This window comes from Myodes glareolus, chromosome 13 (genome assembly GCF_982192425.1).
Source record: "Myodes glareolus chromosome 13, mMyoGla1.1, whole genome shotgun sequence".
In the NCBI taxonomy this organism is placed as follows: domain Eukaryota; kingdom Metazoa; phylum Chordata; class Mammalia; order Rodentia; family Cricetidae; genus Myodes; species Myodes glareolus.
This window is the reverse complement of record NC_142038.1, coordinates 59,283,046-59,298,693: the sequence shown is the minus strand read 5'-3', so window position 1 is coordinate 59,298,693 and position 15,648 is coordinate 59,283,046.

Genomic DNA, 15,648 nt, shown 5'->3' with positions numbered 1-15,648 from the left:
TATATTTTCTCTCACTTTATCGTGGAATTTCTGCCTAAATCTACCTTCTGTATCCACACTGTGGCATGTCCTCAAGAAAATTTGTCCTATTCAAATTCTACTCAAAGTCAGGACTTAAGTCCCTGAAAGGGTATATAAATAAGATATGAGCAAACTATAATGAGATATGGATTCATCCTGCCTGGTATTTATCTATCATTTATCTTTCATCTATATGTTTATGTTTATGATCATGTTTGTGCATGCAATCATTTCTCGTGTGTCTATAGAGTATCTATTATCTATCTTTCATTAATCTATCTATGGCACAACTATCATCTATCTATCTATCTATCTATCTATTTATTTATCTATCTATTTATCTTCCGTCCATCTATTTATCTACCTGTCTCTGCTTGTCTGTCACATATCTGTCTTTCAGAAGTGTCTTCTCTATAGTCCAGGCCAGGTTGGCCTTGTACTTTCCATCTTCCTGCCTCAGTCTCACAGAGCTAGGATTACAGGTTCCCTCAGTTTTTGTTTGTTTGTTTGTTTTATCATGGAAATATTAATGTTACTGTTGTTTGGCTTGTAAATAAATGAAGCTTCTTACTGACAGCCTGGAACTAGATCTTTCACAGCACACAATACAGAAATATGTCCCTACAAGCTCTAAGGAAGAAACCTTTCTTCAAACACTATTTTTTTTCAGCAAGACTGTCTTTATTGAGCCACCGACTCAATGCAACTCTGACTGCAACTCTGACTTCAATGGATGATTCACTCCACCTCAACGGGCCAGTGGTACTTTCTGTGAAACTCAGTAGTTCCATCCTTTAAATCACCCAGGAGAAGAATTGGGCAGCATGAAAGAACATGTGTCCTAAGACAATGTCACATAGAGGTACAGATATGCAGCAGAATCGTGTGAACAAAATCTTGTGCCTACTGTGTAGTACATGCTGCTTTTCACAATGTACTGATGTGGCATGAGGGGTGAGGATACAATTTTACAAAGAGAGATAATTCTAATCTCCTGACTTAAGTACCCTTGGCTGCAAGGTTTATTGTTGTTGTTAATAGGAATGCCTCTGGGTAGTTTACAAACAAAGGAAAAGACAGAAAATGCATATGCTAAATTCTTTTCTGTCTGAATATTTACAATTTGAGAGGTGAAGAAATAATATTTCCATCTGATTTGGGATATAATTGCACTACAGCTTAAATTGAAGTGTCTGCAAAAATGGACTGGGTGAGCATCTTGCTTGTCAGTCAAGTCACTTATTCTGTGTACAGTGAGATGAGGACCCTCATAGAAAACATGAGTGCTCTGTGCACCACAGACAGATGGGCCTTCCTTCATGTGAAGACTTCTCATTACCTCAGAAGCGCTAGGTGAGGGGCAGGTGAAACTCGGTTTAGAACCACTGGGGACACTCATTGCCTTGCTCCAGGAGAGTTTCTAATATCCCAGGACCCGAAATGAGTGATCAGCAAGCCTCTGAAATTGGACTGAAGCAGGAAAGGTTCTGTACATGATGCTGCAACACGGTTATGGAGCTATGATATAAATAGGCCGAGCTGAAGCTCTAAAAGCTTCTAGCAAGTTACAGGCAGCCAACAACAGCAAAACAGAAAAATATCTGTGGCAGCCTACTGCACAGAAGAGGATGCAGGGAAGTTGTGTTCCTGAATTTTATTTAGGAAGGATAGGTGGTTGTGCCCTTGATTAGCATCGTACACAGCCCTGGGTTCTACCCAGCTTTGCAAACAAAAGGGGAAGACAAGAAGGAAGACCTAGAGCTCCTGGTAACTTGACAAAACAAATTTCAATAGCACCTACGAGTCTTAGTAAACGATAGAGAGCATATTTAGGTTAGCAAAGTTTCATGACCACCACCACTCATATAAGAAAAGATTTAACTTAAGAGATTCACTGACAGTTTCAGAGTTCAGTCCATTATCATCATGACAGTGAGCATGGTGGCATGCAGGCAGATGTGGTGCTGGAGCAGTAGCTGAGAGTCCTATATCTTGCAGGCAACAGGAAGCCGCCTGAGACACTGGGTTATTCTGATCATGGGAAATCTCAAAACCCACCCCTACACTGATATACTTTCTCCAACAAGGCCAACCCCACTCTAACAAAGCCACGCTTCCTAATAATGCCATTCCCTATGAGATTATGGGGCCAATTACATCCCAACTACCACAATAGGCATGGAGTTTTTATTTCATAGGCTTGAAATAAATTTTCCTCTATTCCCTCTTTCTTAAGGCATTTAACTGGCTGAGACCCACCCATATAATTAAATATTTTATTAATTTTCTGAATAATAATGACAACTACAAGTATCTTCATGAAAGAATCTAGACAGCTTTACATGGCTTTTGAACCCATAACCCACAGCCAAGAAAGGACACTAGGAGCATAACCAGCGTACAACATTCAGAGGATAACATGGTCAGACACACACATATACATACACACACACACACACACACACACACACAGAGAGAGAGAGAGAGAGAGAGAGAGAGATACATACGTAGATGAAAAGATAGATACATAGAGAAGTAGATAGATAGATACATAGATACATAGATAGATAGGTAAATACATAGGTAAATACATAGATAGATAGATAGATAGATAGATAGATAGATAGATAGATAGATAGATAGATAGATAGATAGATAGAGATCATACATACATACAAACATAGATAGGGAGAACAGGGTATGTTTAAGTTTCAAAATCTGTTTTATCTAGAACCTCAGATGTCCTTCTTTTCTTCTTCTTCGTTACATTCTTAACACTTACTTTTGTGTGGTTGTTAAATATTTCCCCGAATTACTCCAATTTCCTCTATGTTCTTATTTATAAAACATGCCAGGACTCATTTCTGTGTTCATTCTATTTCCACAATCTCTTTGTTGGTCAAAAATACAGGTTCCTTGCAGCTTGAGTTTCCTCTTCATCTCTTATTTCTTCTGTGATAACAGGGTGTTCCATGCTATGTAACATGTGTTGCTCCAGTTTGTCTATCATCCACAGTGCTGTTATGTAGGCTTCACTGATTTACATTTGGGGGGTTTCTTCACTTAGATAAAATGCACATTGTTGTCAAGGTAAGGTTTAATATAAATGTTTTATATTTTGCCAGGTCTAGGTTTGTCACTTGGGATGCAACTAACTTCATAGACGTAAACATCTCCTGCAAAGTATTTGACGATCCTTTTCCTCACCAATGAGCTGCAGGACGACAAACATTGAACAATTCTCCATCCTCCACTGCCCCTTACTCAGTGGCCAATGTGTTGTAGCTTTTCTGACTGTACTTTAAGAGAAAACTGAAATGGAAGAAATGAAAGCAAGAAAAATTACAAAAATGGTTTTATATCAGGTAATTACAAAAATTACAGATTTTAGATTTTATGGCTTAGCAGATCATTAATGAGCATGTAAGTTTAAGTTCACCTTGATTTTGGAAGGAAATGAAATCTTGAAGCCATACATAGTACGTAAAGATGAATGGTGTATAGGAATTTAGTGGAATTAAAATGTCCATGACCCCAAGTCTTTCCTGTGAGCTCTACTGCCAATGAGAATACCAGGAGACCAGTCACAAATTCTTCAACAACTTTTGACTCATTTGTTTGTCTCCACCCTTCTCCCTTCTCTAGGGTTTGTTGTTATAGTCACAGAGCTGAGGACAACTTTCTCCTTCTAACACTTGACAACTCTCAGCGTTCCTCTCTCTAGAAGCTCTCTAGGTGTTACTTTAGAATGTATTACAGAGATGAAATTTCAGGAAGCCTGTGAGGGATATAGCAGAGACCAAGGCATGACCCCTCCTGGGTTTTTTGAATGGATGTGTTATTCTCTGCACCTTAGTCCACACTGTCTGATGCAGTGCGTGTGCTGTGGGTGAGTTCATCGATTGACTGAGACTCCTGTAATGAACCAGCACAGACTGAAGTATTTGGCTAACAGGCATCTATTTCCTCACATCAGAGCAGGGAAAGAACAAGGTCTCTGCAAGCCTTGTTGTTCCATGGCTCTGCTCTTTTGCTTACAGATGGCTTCATAATCTCCCTAGGCACGCTTTCCTCTGCTGGAGCATTTTTGGTTTCAAATTGTGTGTTTAAATTTCCTCTCCTTACATGGACAACTGTCATATTAGATTATGGTCTGCCTTAAAGGCTTTGTTCTAGCTTAATTACCTTTTGAAAGGCCCTGTTTCCAAACATAATGACATTCTGTTGTACTGAGATTCAGAACTTCAACAAATGAATGCCATGGTAACACAACTGAACCCATACAGTTATCAAATCTCATAATCTGTTTAAGATAGTGAGTATCACATTAGATAGTAAAAGGAAGAGATATGGTACATTGTTTGGGTGGTCTATCTCTTGCCTCCTACAGAGAGTACAATTTGCTTTAATGTTTCTTCTTCCCAGGTCTGGGAGCTCTCTGTCAGACTTCCTAGCCTTTGTGACTGGAACACATGAGCATTGCACTAAATGTCCTCTTTAGGTCCAAACACTTAAAAATGTTAGTCAAGCCTGTTGCTCTCCTGTGTCCTTCAGTTTTCCTGTGTGTTAGCAGTGCAGGAAAGAGCCTAGAGAGATGGCACAGGGATTGTCACATGTGCATCATGACCTCAGTCTGTATCCAAGTCCCTACTTAAAGAGCCATTATGTCTGTGTGCAACTGAATCCCAACTTTCTGAGGCTAGAGACAGGAGGATTTCTTGGATTAGCCAGCTCAGAAAAGTACCTATGATGTCCTTTTCTGCCCATCTCGAGCATGTGCATCTGTACTTGTGCTTGTTCTTTCTTTCTGTCTCTCTCTTCTCCTCCAATTTAAAACACATATTAGCAGAAATATTTTCTATTTTTAATTTTGTTTAGTGACCATTTCATACACATAATGTATCATGATTACTTTCCTTGCCCCAATCTCTATTTTCTCCCTCACATCCTTATTAACTTCCCTTCTCTAACATGCTTTCCCCCTGATTAATGATTTTGGCTCTTGTTTTGCCACAAGTATAGTTTAACCAGGGCTATCTGTGTGACCATTAGATGGGAAGTGTTCACAGGAACCTGATAGAATCTACATTGGGTCCAACGCTGAAAGTGATGATTTCCTGATCACTGAAACTATCAGTAGCCTACAGTTTATCAGAGAGGGGTAGAGCCTTTCCTCTCTCCAGTCACCCCCTCCACAATACCTGATTACTGATGGGCGTTTTCTTTTCAGCATCCACACCTATTCTGAGTTCATGCTGCCATGTGTGTGTCATACTCAGAAGATGACACTTGGTAACTCCACCCTTATTTCTGGCTCTGATTCTTTTTGGCTCTTTTTGTAAAGAGAGTCTCTGTCCTGCCAGGTCTCACAGCCATTCAGTTCCAAGTAAACACACAGAGGCTTAAATTAATTATAATCTGTCTGGTTTATTAGGTCGGTCTTATTATCAACTATCATTACAACTTAAATTAATCCATAATTCTTATCTATATTTAGTCATGTCACTTGGTACCTTTTCTTAATAATACATTCTAATCTTGCTTCCTCTGTTTCCGGATGACAACTGCAACTCTGCCTTTTCTCTTCCCAGAATTCTCCTAGTCTGGTCACCCTGCCTATACTTCCTGTCTGGCTACTGGCCAATCAGTGTTTTATTAAACCAATACAAGTGACAAATCTTTACATTGTATTAAAGAGCATTATTCCACAGTATTTGCCCCCTTTCCCTTTTCAAACCTAGACCCTGAATCTGATCACCTTTGTTTTGCTTTTTTTCCTGACCATTATCCATAGCAACTTGTAACCAACACTCTAAACAAAGACAAACACCTAAAATTCATTTTTTTTAAATGTGGGTGTAGGTTACCTCCTGCTGAATGGGGGCACTGATAATCTTATGAAAAGCTAAAGAAAATTAAGGATTATGGTCAAGTCTTAACTGGAGTATTCTGTAAGTATTCTCAGCTAGCAGATTTGAAACTGTTCTGTATATAGAACTCAGAGGACACTGCAGCAGAAGTGGTCTAAAATGTTGCATCATCTAGGCACTTGCTCCTACCAGGGATTTTTCAGGGGATCTCTCATGATCAAACCTTATTTTTCTTAACCTCAAATGAATCCACAGCCTCTCATTTCCTGTGGAAACAAAAGCAAAAGCTTTTCTCCAAAGAAACATATCTTTTGACTCAAATTTTGAAGTCAAGTCATTTTAAAAATATATAGGTTGGATTAAAGCAGCAGCATTTATAATCAAGCATCTTTTAGCAGCTCCTATTCTTTCCTTAGCCATTAAACAATTCAAAGACAACACAATAACATTCAGTATGCAGAGTCTCTGTGTATTTTCCATCTTTATGTAGCTTTTTATTTCTCACTCTATTTCTTTTTAAAGGTCTTTTTCTATCTTTTTTCTTTTCTCTCCCAAGTCTACATATATCTTTAAACACACTGTAAACTGTTTGAAGTTTATATTTTAGTGTGAATATGTCTTTACTGTATATCTGTATTGTTTTCTGACCACATGAATCTTTAATGTGCTAAGTGAGATGGCTTAAATTTTAATTAAAATTTAAATTAAAGCTGTGGCTTTGGCAGCTGACTGTCCCTTTTCTTAGATTTTTGAGAGTCTAGCTTGATGGAGGAAGTACTGGTGGGAACCACATTTATTGCCTCAACTCTATGTAGTTTCTAGGTCCATGACATTACCTTGAAGTATGTTGGTGGCTGCTCATAAACACCATGCAAGTTTTTGGTGGCAGGGCCTCTTAAACGAGTTGCGAGGGTTTTGCAGCTAACTCTTACTCAGGAAGCCTCTCTTAAAGAAACCGTGCTTCAGTGTGCAATCAGCAAACAGAGCCTTCCAGAAAAAAGAAAAGATGATAACCAAGAAGCTGCACTTAACTGTCTAGAATCCTTTATTTTTTAAAGCTTTCTTTGGCTTTACATAGAAATTCTTGCCAAACATTTAGTTGTTATTTGTAGAAAAAAACTTCTGTTGTGCTGGGTCCAAGAGCCATTCAGTCTCAAGTAAACACACAGAGGCTTATATTAATTATAAATTGTTTGGTCTATTAGTTCAAGATTATTATTAGCTAGCTCTTCAAAATTAAATTAGCCCATAATTCTTATCAAAGTTTAGTCATGTCATTTGGTATCTTTTCTCAGTAAGGCATTCTCATCTGCTTCTAGATGATGACTGTGACTCTGCCTTTCCTCTTCCTAGAATTCTCCTAGTCTGGTTGTCCCACCTAGACTTCCTTCTGGACCATCAGCATTTTATTAAACCAATATGAATGACAAATCTTTGCAATGTACAAGAACATTATCCCATAGCATTATTCATTTTTATTTTATTTGTACTACAACATCTTCTGCAGTGTTCCCTGGACTTTAGAGGGAATGCCGTTGATATCTTGCTTATATTGGATACTTCCTTGAGAAGCTCATGGAAGCTTAAAGGTTCCTTGAGCACTAGTGTGTTCTTGCATGAGGAACATGAGCTCTAGATTGTTGATCACTGAAGCAAAGGTCTGAGTTACCCTTTCCTTCAAAAAAGATGACAGGATATAAGTCCAGCTGGTTAAGTATAGGCATAGTGACAGGAGTTACAAAAATAACCCAAGAGCTCTGAAACCTTAACAAGAATAATTTTCTTGATTTCTCTTCTTTGCTATTTCATTTAGCATGGGTAAGTTCCAAGAAGAAACTTCACCAGCTTCAGTATTTCACCTAGGGCTGGCTGTGAATACCAACCGAACAAAAACAGCTTTTCTCCCTGGACAATTTGCACTTCAGAAAAGCATTTGGAACTAAGTTTTCATATGGTAGAAAGTAATTTAATGTTGAAAAGGTAGAGCCAAGCGTACATGAATAAATGCATATCCATTGCATATTAATAATGCAATATAATAATCTACCCTTCTCACTGTGAGAAGACTCCTCTGAGCCTTTCCCTGATCTGAAGATGGCTCTGAGCTCTAGGCCAGTTCTGACTTTTTTCCTTCTTGTTTCTAAGAAGTGTTCAGAGTAGTTACAAGCAGATGCTTGAAAATCCATTTCAGGTGGAACACTGACATAGTTCTCTGAGATTTTAAAATAGTGAACCAAAATCCATATAGCCAAGTCATACTTAAAATAGTGACATGAAGAATGGTTGTTAGTTGTAAATAAAAGAGACTGAATAGGACCATTAGCTTTGATAATCTCAAAAGACACACTCCATGACTGCAATGGAGAAATTAAAGAAAAATAATCTGGCTTCCATTTCGATATTGGGACAATAACCATCAATAGCCAAGCAAGAAAATGAGAAAGGGTGTGCTGTTGAACTGACTATAAAAGGGATTTTTGATTGGTAATTATATATTTAATTAAATCATGACACTGACTACTGTGATCTGTAGATTTCTTTCCATACTCATTCATCATGCACCAGTCACTGTAATACAGCTTAAGTAGCTCAAATTCTGTTAGGTGAGATAGATGAGTGACAAAAATATTTCAGGAGAGGGAAAGGAAAGTATACTGACTCATAGATAAAGAAGGATATAAAATCTACTGCAGTGATTACAGCAGAGGGTGTCTTTAAGAGATTGATTCTTACACTCCATCTTCTAAGAAAGGCAAAGTCAAGGGCAAGATATTAGAGATGAGAAACATGGATTGTCCCCAGTGGTAAAAGATGTGTTTAAGTGTTATGACTTGAGAAATGAAGATGTATTGTGTAGTGGAAAAGGTGAGGCCAAAGAGGCACGGAGCTTCAGGTCTCTCGGATTTCATTGTACTGGCACTGAAAAGCCATGAGAACATCTTAAGTCTAAGGCAATGCTAGTAGAACATAAAAAACTACTGTAGAATCTAGTTCATTCTTGGAGCCCTGTGATGCCCATAAATTGGAGGACTGTCCTCCCTTTTATTGTCCACATTTGCAGAGTATTTCTCTTTAAATTGGGAATTGTGTTTAATTCTCTTTTGATAATCTTAATTTATATTATGTTTCCATCATTCCAGCAATGTATGACTGTCAGTAGCACAGAAATTGTATATTTTCTATTTTGATATTTGGCTAGTGCTCATTATAAATGCTTTCCCACAACTGATATTCAACAGTGAGTGTTGCTAAAATTCTATGCATTTGACTATGTGAAGATCTTTCTATGCCAAGGGAGAATTCCAGGATAGAGGAATGATTCACTCAGGGAAGTTTGTGTTTACAATGAACATCCTGTGAGCTTCAACTCAACAGAGAACTTCAAAGAAAAGATCAAACCATATGCTTACAAGCTGTCTTATATAAAACATCTGGACTTCAGTGTCCTGACAGATAACATATGTTCAAAAAGTGCAGTATTGACCTCAAAAGTCAAATCATGAGACTCAGGAAAGAAAGTATAGTCAAAATAGTAGAGAAATTTCAAATCAGTTTTAACACATCTATCAATGCCAAGGGTGACAACAGGGACAACAATGAAAATAGCAACAGTGAATTTGCCATCATGCAACACACTAGGGGGATGTCCTCCACTTTGCACGTTCATGACATTAGAATATCATCCTCTCTGCCATAAGTAGAGGAGCACGAACTGTCTAAACCATGTTGTATTTGGTCACTGCCAGTGCCTCCTTGTAGAGCTTCTTTTTGGGAGGTCAATTTGCATGTTATAGGAGGTAAAAATAAGAGTTCAATGTTGGGTACCACTCTGGTTCCATCATTATCTTTATCATGTTCCATATTAAAGAGATAGACAGTAACATAATTTTGATTTACTCCCCTGGATTAATTTTGTGGTTCAATGACAGGAAGTGAAAATTTACCATCATTCTTACAGGAGCCAGTATGTTGCTGTTCCCTTAGATTTCCTACTGATCTGTACAATATCAGATTCACTCCGTGATTGCTTGGGACAGTTTTGCCAAATGATGAAGTTGAGTTATAACCAAGAAGAATACAAGCTTCTGCTGCCTATCTAAACCACACTTGTACCACCAAAAATTTTATGCACAAAAGTGACTTTCACAATCACCATGTGGGTTGGAACAAGAATGCTGCAGCCCTGTGGGTACATAAAAGATCAGAGACTAAAATACCAAGAGCAGGAGTAACACCTTTCTAATAAATGCCCTTTGCTCAATGAGACAGTTATCAGGACGTTCTTGAGAGAATAATGATTTGTTTACACTCCCAGCATGTTCTTGCAGCCCTTGAGAGGATGAGAGAGCACCTTCATCACATTTTTCTCCCTTACATCATCTTAAAATATAGTCTCCAACCTTCTATAAATATTCATTGGATTACTCACACATTCACAGTTAATTTGTGAACACCTACTGTGTGTTGGATATATATTAGCATATGTAGCCAAATCATTTTCCCTTTTTATTATTTCTCCTTGAACTTAGAGAATATCAGTCATGTAAATAAAACACACAGTAAACACATTACATGAACCATGCTCAGGAGACCAACAACAATGCTTTCATCTTCTCAGGAATAAAGCAAAATTTTTATCGAGAGGTGATGCTTAATGAGCTTCTTAAAATACGAATTATTTTATAGACACACAAAATGAAAAAAAATGCTCCTAAGTTAGAAAAAAATGGGAGAAATTCAAGTACCTCAATGTCGTGACTGAGGATGGAATAGCTAGCCTATCAACTAAGTAGTAGTAGTAGCAGTATCAGATAAAGGATGTCTACTGTGTGACAGGATGTCCAGTCGTCAGATGCAGTACCTGTAGTAGTGTAGGCAGCACTATCATCCATTAAAGTGAGAGAGCTACCTGTGGCTTTCCAGCTTAGCTTTGAGGCGTACATCAGTCACTTGGGATGTAGACACCCATCCTTCTGCTCTAAATGAAGAACACCTCTGGTAGTTGGGTCTATAGAGTGCTCTCTGCCCACTTTCTATAGTAAGTAGAATTTACATATGGACACAATCTAAATCTGCATGGGCCCCGGATTTGTCCTTTTCCATGCTGTTATATCTTGTCAGGATCACTGAGATTGTACCCATCTATGAAGTCACCTTTATCAAAACAAAAAGATCAGGATATATGACAGGACTTCAGACTGATTGAAGACAGTATCTATAGGTTGAAGGACAACACAAAACCAAGAAACTCGTACTAGTTTATTCAAACACCTTGCTCCATACTACCTATGAGATACATTATTTTCTATAAAATGGGCAAAACGATATTATCATCTGTCTTACTAAGAAATTAGTCTATTTCATCATTATTATTGTTATTATCACCCTTATTGTTATTATTTTATGAGAAAAGGTCTTATGTAGCCTAGGTCTGTTTCAAACTCCCAAGTAGCTGAAAATGATAAATGTCTGATACTTTTTCCTCTATCTCCAAAGAGTTGTGATTCCAAGCGTCAGCACCACTCCCAGTTTATGTGGGGCTAAGACTGGGATCCACTGCTTTGTGAGCACTGGGAAAGTTCTCTAGAAACTGAACGACAGGCACACTTAAACTGCTCCAAAAAAAAAAAAAAAAACACAGATCACTAGGATACAGCTGGTGTTCCTGAAAATCTCATTTACCCCACCATATCTAACATTTCAGTCAATGCATTGTCAGCATACAAGAGACTAAGTTGAATTTTACTGATTGGTTAGCTGAGCTTTTATATAAACAGTTTGACTCTCATGAACTTGGAGATGAAATGAAATGATCCTTATTAAATGCTGGTCAAACCCCTTTTACACAATTGCTTAAAATTTTTCATGACAGTAACATTTAAAATTCACATACAAATTGTAATGACCTCTCTTCTACAAGTAAATACAAGAATTTGGCATGGCATTGCATTAGCTGAAATAAGTATTTGATCCCTTCAGTCAAAGCCCATTTTTTTCTTCCATCCCCAAAGCCTAAAGTATATTGCATCATTTGCAAATTCCCACATAGGTGGTGGATGAATAGCCTGCGTCTGTAATTAATAACTATTAAAACTGCTTGACTGATCTTATCTTTGGGCACCCGAATCTCTCCCATGCAGGTGTGTATTAATGGAATACATTAAATTCATATATTTCAGCAGATAGTAATTTATGATCTTTTATGAGATCTGTCAGGAGAAACAGCATGAATGTAGAGCTGTCTTGGGGCTTCATACAGCAAGGTGGGCTACTGACCTTAGGAACGCACACCTGTGCATGAGTGCAGCCAAATGTCAGTGTATTAGTAGTTATCTTCAGGTGCACACCCATTGTTTACTTCTATTATCTGAGGCAGTCAGAGTAGGCAAGAACAGCTTAAAGAGACAATGAGTAAATGTGTGTGGGAGTTCTAACTGCTTTATGTTGACCATAGAAAACAGAAAGGTTGAGAAATAAAATGTACAGTAAAGTCAAGATTTTCCCTGGGTTCAGTCTCCAAAACCAGCTGTATGTGTGTGTTCTTTCATTGGTTGGCTTTCCATTTTCACTGAAGTACCAGAACTAATGAAATACAGCCATGAAGTCATCCACATCTCTCTCTATTAAGCCTAGACAAAAACCCTTTGTTCTCAGGGATGATGTATCTCTTCAGCTGAACACATGCCTCAATTTCCGTAAGAATCATTCTCCTTCGTGAAGACACATGAAGATGGCAAGCCACGCTTTGGACTGGAAATGCTAAGTGAAGAGTTTCTGTGGCCAGCTGAAACCATAGGAGTAACAATTCTACTTCCAACCATAGGAATCTCATGGAGATTGTATGTCAACTAAATCTGAGTGGACAGCAGATGGAAGCCAAGGGTGATGAGAAGTCTGTGAATGAAGCTTGTGTTGAATGGCCCTGATGCTTTGCAGACATCACATTAGAGAAAGTGAAAATCTATATCACTAAAATGTCCCATTGTATTTTACAAATGCCTTACAAATGTCTGTTAATGGCTTTAAATGAAGAAATAGGGTGGAAATATTTCCAAAGTCATTATGATTTTATTTTTCTATATATGGTTATTTTTTTCTATTTAAAGAACTCCCAAACAAAAATTAGAAAACCTTAGGATTCCCTGTTTTCTGGGAGTTCACAATCTGAGCACTCAGCAGAAGCAAATTCTTGCCTAAAGTATTACACTCACTTCTGTTATAGTCCAGAAAGGGTAACTGTGATGAACTTCAAGGCATCACTTTCGAACAAAAGGGGATAGAGTTATTTTCCTAATACTGTGGCTGAAAATGAAATTTTGGTGAAGTGGAAAATAACAACAACAGCAAAAATCCAACTGGAACTATGCAATAGGAGGAGCTTTGAGTGAATAATAATCTCTTTGGTGGTAGGTAAACCCAGTCAGACAGACAAGGGCTGGTACACTCAGAATAATTCTGTCAGGAGGAATGAGTCAGACTGTGGCCCTAATGGATCTTCCCTTTTTCTATCTGCTGCGATATGAGCGCTGATGATAGCCTGCCCTAGCCAGGCCAAGCCAGCAGGACTGGCTCAACATAGATTGTCTCTCCATCCGCAGGGGTAAACACATTATTGGGAGATTTAAAGTGAAATTTAGAATTACAGGCAAGTGCTGAGGAAACGGATATTTTTTTTTCTTCAGTGAACTCTTAAGAGGGCTTGTCAGTAAAGTTCAAGCAAGCAGGTGTGCTGAAAATTGCTTTAAAACCTGAGAGACAGGAGAAGAAGCTGTGCCAGGATTCCTCAAACCCACGAGAGAACCAAGGCCATTCTTTAGCGGCCGCAGCTGTTGGTACATCTGCAGACAGGTTGTTGTCAGGAGTGTTGAGCAGAGAATTTTTAGAGAACAGAGCGCATGTGAAGGGAAGAGGCATGAAGTCTCTAGTGGGTGAGATCTGGCAAGACAACCTGGGCAATGGGCTGAGTGCAGGGAGGCCATTGTTAGAATTCCGGCTGTCGCCTGTGACAGGAAGGCTAGAGAATGTGGCACTGAGACTTAGGATCGGAGTCTGTTAAATCCTAAGCAATAAAAATTGCAGTTCAGTCTAATGAAACTTCCTGGGAAGACTATTAGTATTAAACAGGGAGATGCTACCCCCTAGAAATAGCACTAAATCACAGTCACAAATAATTTCTGAGCCTGACTCGGCACAAGGCAGAACATGATTGCACTTTTTAAATTAAATTCACTCTTATTGCTTTGGAGGTTACTGATTTCTAAAATTAATAGGAACCACACGTGTATGTTATGGGACCAAGGGTGGCTCAGTCAGATTAGAGGGCAAGAAGGTTCAAGTGACAGGGCAAGGTTGGTAGGTAGCAATGGCAATGCAGGCTTTGGCAGCACCCAGTGACGATGATTCCATAGTAGGCACTCTTGTGATGAAAACTACTTCGATACTATCAAAATTTATAAAATAATCCCCGACATGAGGATCAGAATGACTTCCAAAAACCAGAGACTTGTTAAATATCACAGTTGGTAAAGACAATTGCCACCAGCACTCCATAACACACATGGTAAGAGTAAAGACCCCAGCCTGACAGTTGTGTTCTTGCTTCTGTATGAAGGTCACCATACACACACACACACACATACACACACACACACACACACATATCTACAGACACATGCTACATTTGAAATATGCAATATTTTAAACAGCTATTTCAAAGTGTGAGCAACATGAGGGCCCAGATGATTTTTTTTGTTCTAAGATTATTAGTTCTTAGCAAGTAAGTGTTTAACCACTGGGAATTTGCTAAGTTCTACCTTTAAATGTCTAATAAAACATCAAAAGAACTCATATATCAACTATCTTAGAAATGTAATACACATGGTTCCCTATATATTTTTACACAGAACTATATATATGTATATATATATATATATATATATATATATATATATATATATATATATATATATATATATATATATTTCTGACCTGAGTTGATCAGAAAGGTCCATTTGATCCATATAAATATTCTTTTCTGTTCAGGATGACAATTCTGACTTCCAAGAGTAAGAGACCACATAACAAAACCCCAAAACCATACATGAGAAGTCCTAGTTTGAATTGTTCATGAGAATTGTCCACAAACCTCTGAAAACATCCAGCCTATTGTTGTTACCTGTGGTTGCGCTGCAGGGGTGAAAAGTAAATACCTGTTGGTGAAGACATATGCACTTCACAAACATGGACCCTGAGCATGAACTGACTTAAAATGGCCCTTCTTGAGGACTAACATTTATGGGAACAGAAGGTGTCATGCAAATTTCCTAGAAAGAGGGAAAACCAACAGTACTACTCAGATATGATGTCTATGATCCACATCAGTGATCAGCATAATACAACTCTCTGTGTTTCCCTGTGGCACGCACAACTGGGTGGTAACCAACAGCTTTCTAAGTGGAGTTATGACCCACTCACTAAGAGTTGAAAACCATGCCTAAACCAACCAACTCCTCAGTGCTAGTAAAGTCATGGTGGAGATCCTACAACCATTAATTTATTAAACCACTATAATCCCTAACTAGAATCTATAAACATGTGTATTAAGCCCCTGTAAGTATAGTGCTCACCTCTTAGCAAGGAAGCTTCATTTGCAAGCAATGAAAACCACTAAAATAACCTTGACAAATCAAAATGCAGAGTTGTGGAACATAGTCTCAATAGATATATCTACAAAGCATTCCCACACATAATGTTCAGG